We start from the raw sequence: 13,754 nt of genomic DNA on the forward strand, positions 1-13,754 counted from the left end.
CAACAATTGCAAAACTAACAGCAAAAGCAATTGGTCCGTCCAGTCCAAGTGTTTTTTTTTTAAATCCAAGTCCAAGTGCTTATTGATGCAAGTTTAAGAAGAGCCATGAACAACCACCAACTAAACCAGCACGGCAACAAATTGACAAACAAGAACAACAACAAATTGACAAACAAGCACGGCAACAAATTGAGTCATACCTTAGTTGGAAAATTCAAAACTTTAAAATCACTATGCATCAATTAAAAAAAACATATTTTTCTCTATAAAAATTATTAGGGTTTTAGCCATAATGAACGTAAGATAAACAAAGTGATGTAGGGTTTAATTATAGTGTGTGGGTTTATTAATAAATTTTAATTTTATTATTTATTTCATCTTGTACTTGATGGTAATTATGCAATAGGGAAAAAGACTAACATTTAAAATTTAAGTTGAGTATAGAAAGAGGTTACATGGGTTTCAATAAAATTTTCTAATTATAAATCACTATTTAAATATTATTAAATCAAAAAATAAATTATAAATAAGGTCATAAGTCAATCAACGTAATAGATAGACGATTTTGCAATTTATTTACCGAATCTATCCATCTGTTTACACAATTTAATCCCATATTTTATTAATATTTTACATGTTTTTTTTTTTTACAAATTAATGTATAATATACATCTAAACTACATATTATTAGAACACCTTTGGCCAAAAAAAAAAAGTATTAAATTACTATTATACCCTTTAATACATAATTGAAAGAAAATATTAGAAAAGAAATCAATCAGCATTAAAATAATTTTGTACAAACAAGTTGTCGCATTTGCCAGTTTTAATTATAATTAGTTGTATTCCAGAGGATGCAACAAACTCTGAAATTCTATGTTAAGAGAGAAGCCTTGTTGAGATACGTATGTTGTGCCACTTCAAATTTTAGGACTCGTTTGAAAGTACTTTTATAACGATTGAAACTGCTTTTAAATAAAATATTTTTGAGTTTGAAAAGCACTTGAAATGTTTAGAATCTATTTAAGGACTTTTTTAGAATTCACTTGCAATCATGAAGTATTTTCAAAGAGAGATTATTTATATAAGTGGACATGTCATAATACAAGTGAAAAAATAATATTTTTTTTTAATGTTATTCGACTTCTTTGACAGATTACGTGCTTCAAATACAATTAAAATTTCCCATCCAAAAGAGATGTCAAAAATATTAAAAAAGCCACAGGAATCAACCGACTTGTTTGGATTTTTTATTTCTTCGTAGATTAAGCCTTTCAATTTTGCAGTCAGTTTTGACAGCAATGTCTTTTTATTACTTAACTGTTTTTTAAAACCATGAAGTACTCATGATGCTTCTTTTTTATAATCGATATTACATGCCTTATAAGATATTTTGAACGTATTTAAAAATAGAGAAAATAATATTTAATAAATAACTAATTGAATCACATTATTAATAGCCTATTATGAGGTAATAATTAAAAAAATTTGTACAAAAAAATTTAATATTTAGAAAACCAATGTTAAAATGACGAAAATACCTTTACATTATTTTGGGTAGCTTTTGAAATATTTTGTTTTGGGGACATTTTTTATCACAAAATTTTTGGTGAAACTTGTGACCCCAAAAAAGGTTGTTGGCTTTATATATGGATTTGGATCCTCTCTTGAGCAAAGCACACGAGCTATTGGATTTTGAGTTGTTGTCCAACGGCTATAAATAAGGGATCCCCTAAAAGTTATAATAATTGTAGCCGTTTGATCAAAATCTAACTGCTTGTATGCTTTGCTCAGGAGATTCAACCTCTTAAGCTTAGGAGAATATCCAAATCCTTTATATATAAAGAAGATATCAAACATTTATTTTTTCTGATGGGTGGGTTGGTGGGTGGTGTAGTAGATAGTTTAGTAATAAGACAAATTGGGCGGGCGGGTGGGTAGGTGGTGGTGGAGTAGATAGTTTAGTTTAGTAATATGACAAATTGGGTGAGTGGGTGGGTGGTGGAGTAGATAATTTAGTTTAGTTTAGTAATAAGACAAATTGTCACGTAAGTTGTTAAATATAAATCTCATGTTTTAAGTTTGATATATCTTTTAAAGTTGCTCATAGTTTGTATATTTTTTTTTATGATTTGTGAGAATATTTTTGTATTTTGAAATTTGTATAGTATAAAGCCATAAATTTTAAAATTTAAACTCATCAAATATTAATAAATACAGAATGAGCATTACTACTTTTTGAGTGTAGTGAGCAAAACTGTACTTTATGTTGCATCAAGGTTGATTATGGTGATGCTAAAGAAATCACCAATTGGAAAATAAAAATGGTGAGCTGGAGAAATCATTTTCTAGAACTATTTTTGTAAGCCACATAAAATAGTTGATGTTTGAATTCCTTCGTTAAATCATTAAAAAAAAAAAAATCAACCGTCAAGTGGTGTCCGTTGCATTGCCCATTTAGAAAAGAGTAATGATAAAGTAACTAAATTTGTAGACTAAATTTTAGAATTAAAGAACATGGAAGTTAGTGATTGATTTATTACTTAAGAGTTGATAAACGTGCTTATTTTTATTGGTAACATATCATTTAGTTTACAAATTTTATCTTTAAATTTAGCCTCCCTAGCATTAGTAATGTTAGGAAGCCCAAAATTTTAAACAAAATTTGCAAATCAAATGATGTGTCGCCAAAAGGAAATAAGCACATCAATCAACACTTAAGTAATAATTCAACCATCAATATCCACATCATTTGGTAATTTTGGTTTAATAATTTTGGTCAATTTCTTAAAATTTTACACACTTTTCTACAAGATCTGAGCCATTGATAGCCAAAGCCGTTTGGATCCATGTGCTCTTGATTAGCAAAATTTAAAAAGATAACTAGTATATGCCCAAACACTTTAGTGTGTGTGAAAATTTTAAATTTTGAATTTTAAATTGAATAAGAGAGGCAGAGAGGAGTGGGAAGAGAGGTAGAGAGGTTTAATTTTTAATTTTTGGATAAAGTGCTGATTTTCCATTGAATTATTATCTCAGTGAAAATTAGATTTCTGAATTATTTTTTCAGTAAATTAAGTTCCTAAGTTCATTAAAAATTGCTAACTTCATCCCTATTATTATATTCAAAGTTATTTTATCCACTTTTTCGTCAACTGACGTCACTTGACACACTTTAGAGCATAATACCGTTATTTTCTCGCTTATAAGCCCTTAAATTTCATATAAGTTGTGAATCTATCATCTAATTTATTGTCCAAAGTTAACTCCACACAGAAAAATTACCAATCTACGCTTCAATGTGTATTACATGCAAGTAACGTGATTTAAATTGACGAAAAGTTGAATATAGTAGTTTCGAGTATAATATCAGGGATGTAACTGGCAGATTTTATAATTTAAGGGCTGATTTATAAAAAATAAAAAAAATTAGTTTAGGGACTTCATTTTCACTCAAGTGATAATTTAGAGACTAAATTGGCAATTCACTCTTAATTTTTTTTCAAAATTAGAGGTGTTAAAATCATCTGTAGAAACCGTTTGTTTTGTGAAATTATGTTACTGCCCTTAACATTTTTGTTGTGATAAAAAATTAAATAGTATTTTCACCCTCTTTTCATCGAGTTTCATCCCTTGTTTTGAAGACGATGAGCTTAAACCGCATGTGCAAGGACGTCTAATGACTGAGTTTATTGCTGCAAATACGTGAATTTTCCAGCTAACTACTACATCTGCAATCCCTACACCAAATTGTGGGTTGATTTGCTCTTCCTCCCGTGCATCGCGCACGGCCTTGACCATGATATTGGTGAGGCTGCCACGGGATTCATCTGTGAACCGTGCAATAAGGAAGCGCAACAAACTAGTAGTTCTGGTTATAATTGGGATCTTGTGCGATTGGTTCTAAAACCAACCTGCGTGCGATTGGATATGAACCCTACCCAACTCAAGTAATTCATTATTAATCTACAAACTGCAGTTATACACATATACTTTTATTTTTAAAGAAAATATATGTATATAACATCAATCATACCTTGATATCATATATTATATGAGCAAAAGTACTCTTATTCCATCATTCAAATAGAAAAACTCATCTTACATCTCTCATGTATTAATATTTTTCTTTTCACTTTACCATTTTTCATTATTACATTGATATTTTTATATCATTGATAATGTGACAGATGATCATTTGACATCATGCCTAGTATTATATTGCGTCTAAGTCACTATGATAACTTGTTTCTAATTTTATGTTTTTATAAATTTTAAATGAGTGAATTGATGAAATGCCCTTAGAGGCGAGATTGTTAACTTTCGTTGACCATTGGTTAGAGAGATGTAGGACTTATTCTTTTAACATATCCTTGTAGTACTCGTCACTACGAGCGCATAGGCGAAAGCCGTTTGCGAATCCGGGTTTTAACGGTATAATTACGGACGTTTGAAATCGTTTTATTAAACTATGGGTTTTAAATTAATTAAAACTCCCATCATGTGGGAATTGTAACCAATCATAATATTTTTTTAGGACCAATCATAAATTAGGGCAGAAAAGAGCAACCAATCAGGAAAGGGAGAGAAAGCTCCAAGCTTTCCTATTGACCCATCCACGCATAGCACCCCAGTTTTGACACGGAAGGATTTCCGACCAACTTTCACCATTTTTCAGGCAATTTTCGCCTAGCCTTCACTTGCCAACAATACACAACCTCTGTGCAACCCTTTTCCCTTCCAAAAACCAAGCCTTTTGGCTCCTAAACCGTGAGGACAATGCACGGCGTCGTGGGCTTCTCAACGGCAATCCGCCATTCTAGCAAGTTTCATCACCCACCACCATCCTTAATTAACTCATATTGGACCCAAGAACAAGACCTAACCAGTTGTAGGGGCGTCGAAACACCGAGGAAGGAGAATTGAAGCTCACCCATTCTAACGTTACGATGGGTTCGTGGCGGTTTAAGGCTTTTCCTGGCCAAATTGGACTTGGCCATAGGTATAAAACTTGCTTCACTCATCGAGATCTATATTTTTGTGAAATTTGGTAATTTTTGGAAATAGTTGAATTTTCAAACGAGTCGGGGTGGCCGGCCGCCGCGTGAGTCGACGAACACTACTTGACCTCCCTAGGCTAAAATGGGTGCCCCAATTTCATATTAGACATCCAATTGGTGAAATTCCGTCGTTTGGTTATATTGCCGTTAAGGGCCACCACTTGGTTATTGTATGATTCGACGATCTGACGTTGGATCGTCACCAAACTTTAATATGTAATAGTACATAATATTTAAGGATATTAGGAATTGATGGATTAGGAATCTGAAATATGAATCTTCCCGGATGGGTTTTCTAATTTTGTAAATCTAAACGTCGACCGCCATTTCATTTTAGCGATTGGCGGAGATTTGACCGTTGGATCGCACCAAAACTTTAGGATGTTGTTCTAGAAGCTTATTGAAACCCTTGGAAAGTTACAGATCGGAAATCCAAGGTGCAGATCTTCCGAATCAAGTTAAGTAGGGTTGTGGACCCTACCGTCGACCAACGGTTGACTTTTGGTCAATGGGTTTCAAATCATTCTAGAACGTCTTTGGGATTTGTTTTATGTAAGTTACGTGTTCTATCGATAAGAATTCTGAGACATGATTTGATATTTGTTCTAGGCGATAATCATTTGTGACGCCTCGATATTCATGCTAGGGAGTCATAGCGCGGACTTCAGGTGAGTGAGTTTTTTCCTTTTTATTGTGTGTGTTTATATATATATATATATACACACATGATTGATAGTTTCCAGTTATGCATTTGAAAAAGAATTTTTTACACACGCCTGGATTAGACTAAAGTTTATAAGATTTAGCGAAATGACGGAATTTATGAAATATGCTACATCTTACGAAATGCACATGTATGCTTATAATCTTTGATGCCATAATTATATCTACGACTATGAATGTTAGTATGTTGATTAGAACTATTGAATCACGGTGGCATGCTTATATTTATGTAGTCTGCTTATCATTGTTGCACCCTAGTGTTAGTGCTCGCTCAGGGCCAAGGCCAGTCTTTCACGTGTATATTCACCTCCGCACCGTATGTTCTCCTTGGATCCAAGTAGGTGCTAGTCCTATCGTACAGGTTGCATTAGATAACTTCGACTTGTAGGTGACCGCGAATAGCGCCAATGTAACATCCCACATCGCCTAGGGGAGTGGATCCTATAAGCCTTATATGTATATTCTCATCTACACCTAGCACGAGGCCTTTGGGGATTTCACTGGTTTCAGATTCCATCGGAACTCCGAAGTTAAGTGAGTAGCGCGCGAAAGCAATCCCATGATGGGTGACCCACTCGGAAGTTCTCGTGTAAGTTCCCAGAAAAAAAAACCGTGATAGAGTGGTTGGAGCCCAAAGCAGACAATATTGTGTTATGGTGGAGTTGGGCCCGGGATGTGGTGGCTGCTCGAGTCGGGATGTGATAATTTGGTATCAGAGCCTAACCCTGGCCGTGTGTATGCCAACGAGGATGTAACATCTCACATCGCCCAGGGGAGTGGATCATGTAAGCCTTGTATATATATTCTCATCTCTACCTAGCATGAGGCCTTTTGGGATCTCATTGGAAGGGGGGTGGATTGTAACATCCCATATCGCCCAAGGGAGTGGATCTTGTAAGCCTTATATGTATATTCTCATCTTTACATAGCATGAGGCCTTTTGGGATCTCACTGGCTTCGGGTTCCATCAGAACTCCAAAGTTAAGCGAGTAGTGCGTGAGAGCAATCCCATGATGGGTGACCCACTTGGAAGTTCTCGTGTGAGTTCCCAGAGACAATACGTAAGGGCGTGGTTAGGGTCTAAAGCGGACAATATCGTGCTATGGTGGAGTCGGGCCTAGGATGTGGTGGTTGCCCGGGCTGGGATGTGACGATTTGGTATCAGAGCCTAACCCTGGCCACGTGTGTGCTGACGAGAATGTAACATCCTACATCGCCCAGGGGAGTAGATCCTGTAAGCCTTATATGTATATTCCTATCTCTACCTAGCATGAGGCCTTTTGGGATCTCATTGGAAGGAGGGTGGATTGTAACATCCCACATCGCCCAAGGGAGTGGATCTTGTAAGCCTTATATATATTCCCATCTTTACCTAACACGAGGCCTTTTGGGATCTCACTGGCTTCGGGTTCCATCGGAACTCCGAAGTTAAGTGAGTAGCGTGCGAGAGTAATCCCATGATGGGTGACCCACTGGGAAGTTCTCGTGTGAGTTCCTAGAAACAAAACCGTGAGGGTGTGGTTGGGGCACAAAGTGGACAATATCGTGTTATGGTGAAGTCGGGCCAGAGATGTGGTGGCTGCCCGGCCGGGATGTGACAGACAGTCTTCATGTGATTGTAGCACTATAACATATATTATGATTACAATCGGTCTTGTCATACAAGTGGCATTTAGCGACTCTAACTCGTGTGCTAGCATAGATTGATGAGTATCAGTTCAATCGTAGAGGTCGCATTAGACGACTCCGACTTATGTGCTAGCATAGATTGATGAGCACCTGATTTTGCTTATATTACTGTTGAGATTTTGTGATTTTGGATGTCATGCCCTTAGTTACGAGATATTGTTCCGTAATGAATTCTTGAGATTTTGTAGGCTACGGTAAGTATTTTTATACTATACGTAGTAAGTATATTTTGAAAACTATATTTGTTTTACGGTGAGGGGTTACAAAGTTTTCAGAAAGGTGTTTATAAAGCTTTATTTTCAAACCTACTCACTCTTGTTTTTCACCCCTCCAGGTTTTAATAGCTGAGCTTTCTTATCGACGATGATTCGTGGAAAATCTTGGTATTGGAGATTACCTTTGATGGTATGATTCTCAATCCACTACACTGTACTTTACTTATGCTCTGTCATCACGTGTGAAATTGGCTCATTCCCGCTCATAATGCACTCTTTCAATTAGGCACTTTTAGGTTTAAAGTTATTCACTTATTCCATTACACTACACCTTATGGCTTCGTCACCTTCCAGATGTCACCTAGCACATCTCGGTCCGGAGTCCTAGTAGACATTTCAGGTCTAGGTGTGTTAGTTTTGTATCAGAGCATAAGTTTGGGCAGTATTGCATTCATCACACGCATGATGTAAGCATTCTCAATTCTTGAGCCAAAATGTTGAATCTTGCCACCTCGTCGAATATGAAAAAGGTGCTAGCTTTTGTCTAAGTTTTGGACATTTTAGACGACTTATTGATGTTCTTGAACATCGTTTTAGTGGACACCTCTAGACTTAAACGAAGAACCTCCCTGCCAAGGAAAAATCCTGAATTGAGACAAGTTGATGACCCTAAAGTAGGGCTAATGAATCGATAAATGTTTGCCACCAGAGACTTATCAATCAATCCTACTATCATTTAGTCATTTATACCACCCCTTTTGAGAATGAAAGGTAAGAATAGTTTTGATTCATGGGCATTAACCATTAGTATACCATATATTAGAATTCCTACAAAGTTTACTTCATCAAGATTCCAGAAATGTCTTGAGCGACAACTTGGTGCCAAAGTAGTAACACTCGACAGAAGAACATCTAGGGACAATCACTTTTGGTCCCCGGTAGCACTAATCTTTTCGAACACACTAGTGATTATTCTGGATCTTCAGGAGGAAGATCGACTCCCGTTTAAATCCATCTAAAGTAGATTATTAGCAAACTCATTTTCTGGCCTTAGGACACTCCAACCAATACTACTTTCCAGAACTTCTTTTGGTGTTGTATTTGTCATTTCGACGAGCATAGGCGCAGGTATACGATTTGTTACATCTACGGTTAGTAGAAAACCCCGAAGTAGTAAGTACTTTCCCTAGAAATAATGAAACCACCTCACATGACTAATTCCTTATCACTCATTTGAAACCATCTACCTAAGTGGGCTCTAACCTATAATCAGCCTATGGTGGCGCTACTAATTAACGATACCATCCGATATCCAGAAATTGTCAACCAGTATTCAAGCGGTATGATTTCTAATACCGAACATATGTACTAGTATCAAGGAGTGATACCTATTATGCCAGAACGCCGGTTCACAGTTTCAAGGTAACGAACAATATCAAAATATCTTAAATGCGTTAATTAGTGATGCGATGGATAGACTGATTAACAATGACTACCTGAGCCAAAGAAATCAAAATCGTGGAAACTTAGGAGCAATCCTTTTTGAAGGATAGTAAAATTGTAGTTGTGTTAATTGTTTTACCCATCTAAGTAACCAGAACATTCTCAACCATTCATCCTTATGGTCATTTCCACTAATAAATATTAGAATTGAAGCACGAGTTAATTTCCTGCTGCAAGAGCAATTTGAGCATCGAGAAAGCCATGAAGACTTATTAGTACGTGTTGTAAAGAAAAGTAGTATGGCATGTTTCAAGGACGAATACCTTTGGCGTCACTTCTCAAAAATTTTACCTAGGATACCATTGAAGCGGGAAGTAGAATACATCACCGATCCACTTTCTAGTATTACATCAATCTTCCTTGCATCTTCTTGAACAACTCCGACGTCGTTGAGAAAACTTAGTTACAAAAGTTTACCAAATTGGAATGTTTCCAACCAGGAACCAAACACTTTATCTTGGGAACCTCAAACCCATCCATGAAGGTGAAAGATCGAACCTTAGGATTGTACCTAGATTTTAGCAACTCAGTCGGGTGACAATTAAAAACCGTTAACCCTTACTTTAAGTGATGGTCACTCCTAAAAACCTTTGTAACTCGAGTTTTCTTCCATAGCCTGACGAATTCGTAGTAGTCTTTTTGATGACTTTCTCATCTACTTCTGCAATGAGACCAAATTCTCTAAGCACTGTTAGTCAGCTTTATACCAAATTCCTTGACTGTAAACTTTGATTAAGTTGGTGCTTTTCTCGGGAGACGTGATCTCCGTAAATGGTATTCTTTTATTTTTCCAAAAGATTGTAGTGAAACAAAGTTGAAATTCTCACAAAGTGTTGTGAAATGTACGATATCTTTGGCCTTGTTGATTTTATCAACAATTTGTTAGTGACTTTCAGCGGTGATGTTCTTCATTCCATGTGGTCGAGGGAAAATCAATTTAGCTGAGATGTGGAATACGATTAAAGTTGTGACAACTGAAGTGTTGTCTATTTCCTATCCTTGGTCGTACCATTTTCGATAACATTGATAATTTCAATATTTAGGATGACCTTTCCTCTGAACGAGTTGGCTACGTGTTGATGCAGCATGATGGAATATCACTTATGCTTCCTAACGATTGGAACTGTGCAAAACAAACTATCTTTCTCATGAACTAAAGTCAATAGTTATCAATATCATCTTCATTTGAAAATCAAATGACACCTCTCGGTGGAGAAACGTGTCCAGCACCTTTATCAATCTTAGACTTTTCAAATACATCTCCCTTTGAACTAAGCTAAATTTCTAACAGCGATGATAGAGATACCCAATCAACGTCTACCATTGCACTATTGTGTATTACTCCAGTCGTACAAACGTAATTACTATTACAGCAACAAAAGACATATATAACCTTAAACATCTTTAGCTTGTCTTATCCCATTCTAGTCGGGATTCACGAGTATCGATTTGACATTACTTACAAATGATCAAAAGTCGTTCGAGCGGTTATAATCACTTCATGTATCTGAATAGAGATAGGAAAATATCGTCATAAGCTCCTGGTACGAATTATCTGGTCCATGTAGAGATTATGATGATGTTCAGTGATTATCAATTGACTTGACCAGTCAACTCATTTTTCGTTTGGTCCAATTGGACAACATTTTTACACCTTTTGGTAAAATTGCCCATTCTTGAATCTATTGGATTTTCTGGCATTTTGAGCAACATCTACTCTGATTGTGATTCCATATTCACCTCTTGGTGTTGGAAGGCATCCCAATTAACCTTGAGTATATGTCTACTCTACTACACTTGTATTATTTTGAAGCCAATAAACTGTCTAGATGAATCGTTGACATTAGAATTGCAGTTGTGACCATTAATTTCTCACTCACCCAACAAATACTAGGCTAAGCGAATTGTTACCATTGGTGATTGAATATTCTTGAAGCTACCATTGTAGCAAGATGTTATGCACTAATCTAGTTAGTTACCTTGTATTCTAGATTGATGGACTTGTTTTGACCCTCAGATTCTTAAGTGTTCTTTTAGTCTTCTTGACATAGTTTTTAGCTAAATTAAAAAGGAATTCAATATAAAGCTACTCGCTAAGGCATTGTGAACTACATTGTTTGACTACTTGGTGTGCATGTCACTATTGTATCTTCCTATGAGATGCATTTTATTTCCAAGCCTTGGGAAGTCTTCTTGAAGGTTATGAGTACAAAGTTGTTGTCCGATATTACGCTTCACCTTCGGACTAACGACTGGTCGGAACAAATTATCCAAACTTTTGTGGAAATGTTGTGTTTATCCATTCTATAGTTTAGTACGATTGTAGTAGACACTTATCTTATTTATCTTTGCTACAGTTGCATGTAATTGCGGTTACACTTTCAGTTTTGGGTATGGCACCACTTGAGACATAGTACATAAATTCTATGCATAATACATAATTGACAGTTGGGTACTACAAACAGGTATTTGAATAATTGAGTTTGTGATATAGAAAATTTCATAATTTTGACAGTGTTGCCCGATAGAGTACTACGTGAGCGCGACCGAGGCGCTAACTAGACGAATTTTACGTATTTCCCAATGAGGGGCAAGATGGTAATATTGCACCCTCAGGAATTTGTTATTTGCTTATCAAGATAACAGTGACTTGTCGGTATTACGGGCTGCAGACTGTAATATGGATAACTTATTCGTTGTGTTCGTTAAGCAAGTAGATAAGTAAGTTCTTTTACGTTAGCATTTTTAGTTATTTATTTATTGTTTGGGCTTAATCCAAAGATACCACACACTCATCTTCGGAGTACGTGACGTTACGACTACGTAGGTGGAAAACTTTTTATTTTCAATGTTAATTTCAGTACAATTATTTTAACTTTACGTTATTATATATATGTGTTTTGACGGGATGTTATTATACATATATAAATATTTTCAACGTTATATTTTTGTAAAAGCATTATATTATAGTATTGCATTGAAGGAAGAGGAAAGTATGAGTTTGGAGGCATGAAAAAAGAATCAGTGCACTTCGGTCGCGATGGAATGACATTCTCTTTTATGCAGCCGCTTTAACTTGATATCTTCTTTACATATTATTTCCTGTTGTATTTCATTTTTGTTATTTAACAATTGATTTTAAAATTCAGGGGTGAAACTTTTTAAGGTCGATAGATTGTGATAACCTGTTCCTAATTTTATGTTTTTATAAATTTTAAATGACTAAATTGACGAAAATGCCCTTAGAGGCAAGATCATTGACTTTCTCTGATCATCGGTTAGAAAGGCGTAGGACTTATTCTTTTAGCGTATCCTTGTAGTACTCGTCACTACAAGCGTATAGGTGAAAGCCGTTTACGAATCAAAGTTTTAACGGTATAGTTACGGACATTTGAAGTCATTTTAATAAACTAAGGATTTTAAATTAATTAAAACTCCCACCATGTGGGAATCGTAACCAATCATATTATTTTTTTAAAACTCCCACCATGTGGGAATTGTAACCAATCATATTATTTTTTTAGGACCAATTGTAACCTCTATGCAACCCTTTTCCCTTAAAAAAAAACCGAGCATTTTGGCTCCTAAATCGTGAGGATGACGCACGGCGTCGTGGGGTTCTCAACGACAATCCGCCATTCCGACGAGCTTCATCACCCACCACCATCCTTAATCAACTCCCCTTGGACCTAGGAACAAGACCCAACCAGTTGTAGGGGCGTCAGAACACCATGGAAGGAGAATTGATGCTAATCCATTCTAGGGTTCCGACGGGTTTGTGACGGTTTGAGGCTTTTCTCGGTCAAATTGGACTTAACCATAGGTATAAAACATGCTCCACTCATCGAGATCTACATTTATGTGAAATTTGGTAATTTTTGGAGATAGTTGAATTTTTCGACGAGTCGGGGCGACCGTCGACGCATGGGCAGAGACACCACTTGACCTCCCTAGGCTAAAATGAGTGCCCCGATTTCATATTAGACATCCGATTGATGAAATTCCGTCGTTTGGTTATATTTACGTTAAGGGCCGCCATTTGGTTGTTATATGATTCGATGATCTGACCATTGGATCGTCACCAAACTTAATACGTAATAGTACATAATATTTAAGGATATTAGGAACTGACGGATCAGGAATTTGACGTAAGGATCTTTCCGAATGGGTTTCCTAAGTTTGTAAATCTAAAAGTCAACCGCCACTTAATTTTAGTGATTGGCGGATATCCGACCATTAGATTGTTTCGAAACTTTAGGATGTTGTTCTAGAAACTTATTGAAACCCTTGGAAAGTTACGGATTGGAAATCCGTGGTGCGGATCTTTTGAATTGAGTTACATAGGGTTATGAACCTTACTTTCGGCCTTCGAACAATGGTTGACTTTTGGTCAATGAGTTTCAAATCATTCTAGAACGTCCTTGGGGATGTGTTTTATGTAAGTTATGTGTTTTATTGATAAGAATTCTGAGACGTGATTTGATATTTGTTCTAGGCGACGATCGTTCGTGACGTCTCAATATTCGTGTTAGGGAGTTGTAGCGTGGATTTCAGGTGAGTGGGT

This window comes from Pyrus communis, chromosome 2 (assembly GCF_041283825.1).
Source record: "Pyrus communis isolate YQ-2024b chromosome 2, ASM4128382v1, whole genome shotgun sequence".
NCBI classification, from domain to species: Eukaryota; Viridiplantae; Streptophyta; class Magnoliopsida; order Rosales; family Rosaceae; genus Pyrus; species Pyrus communis.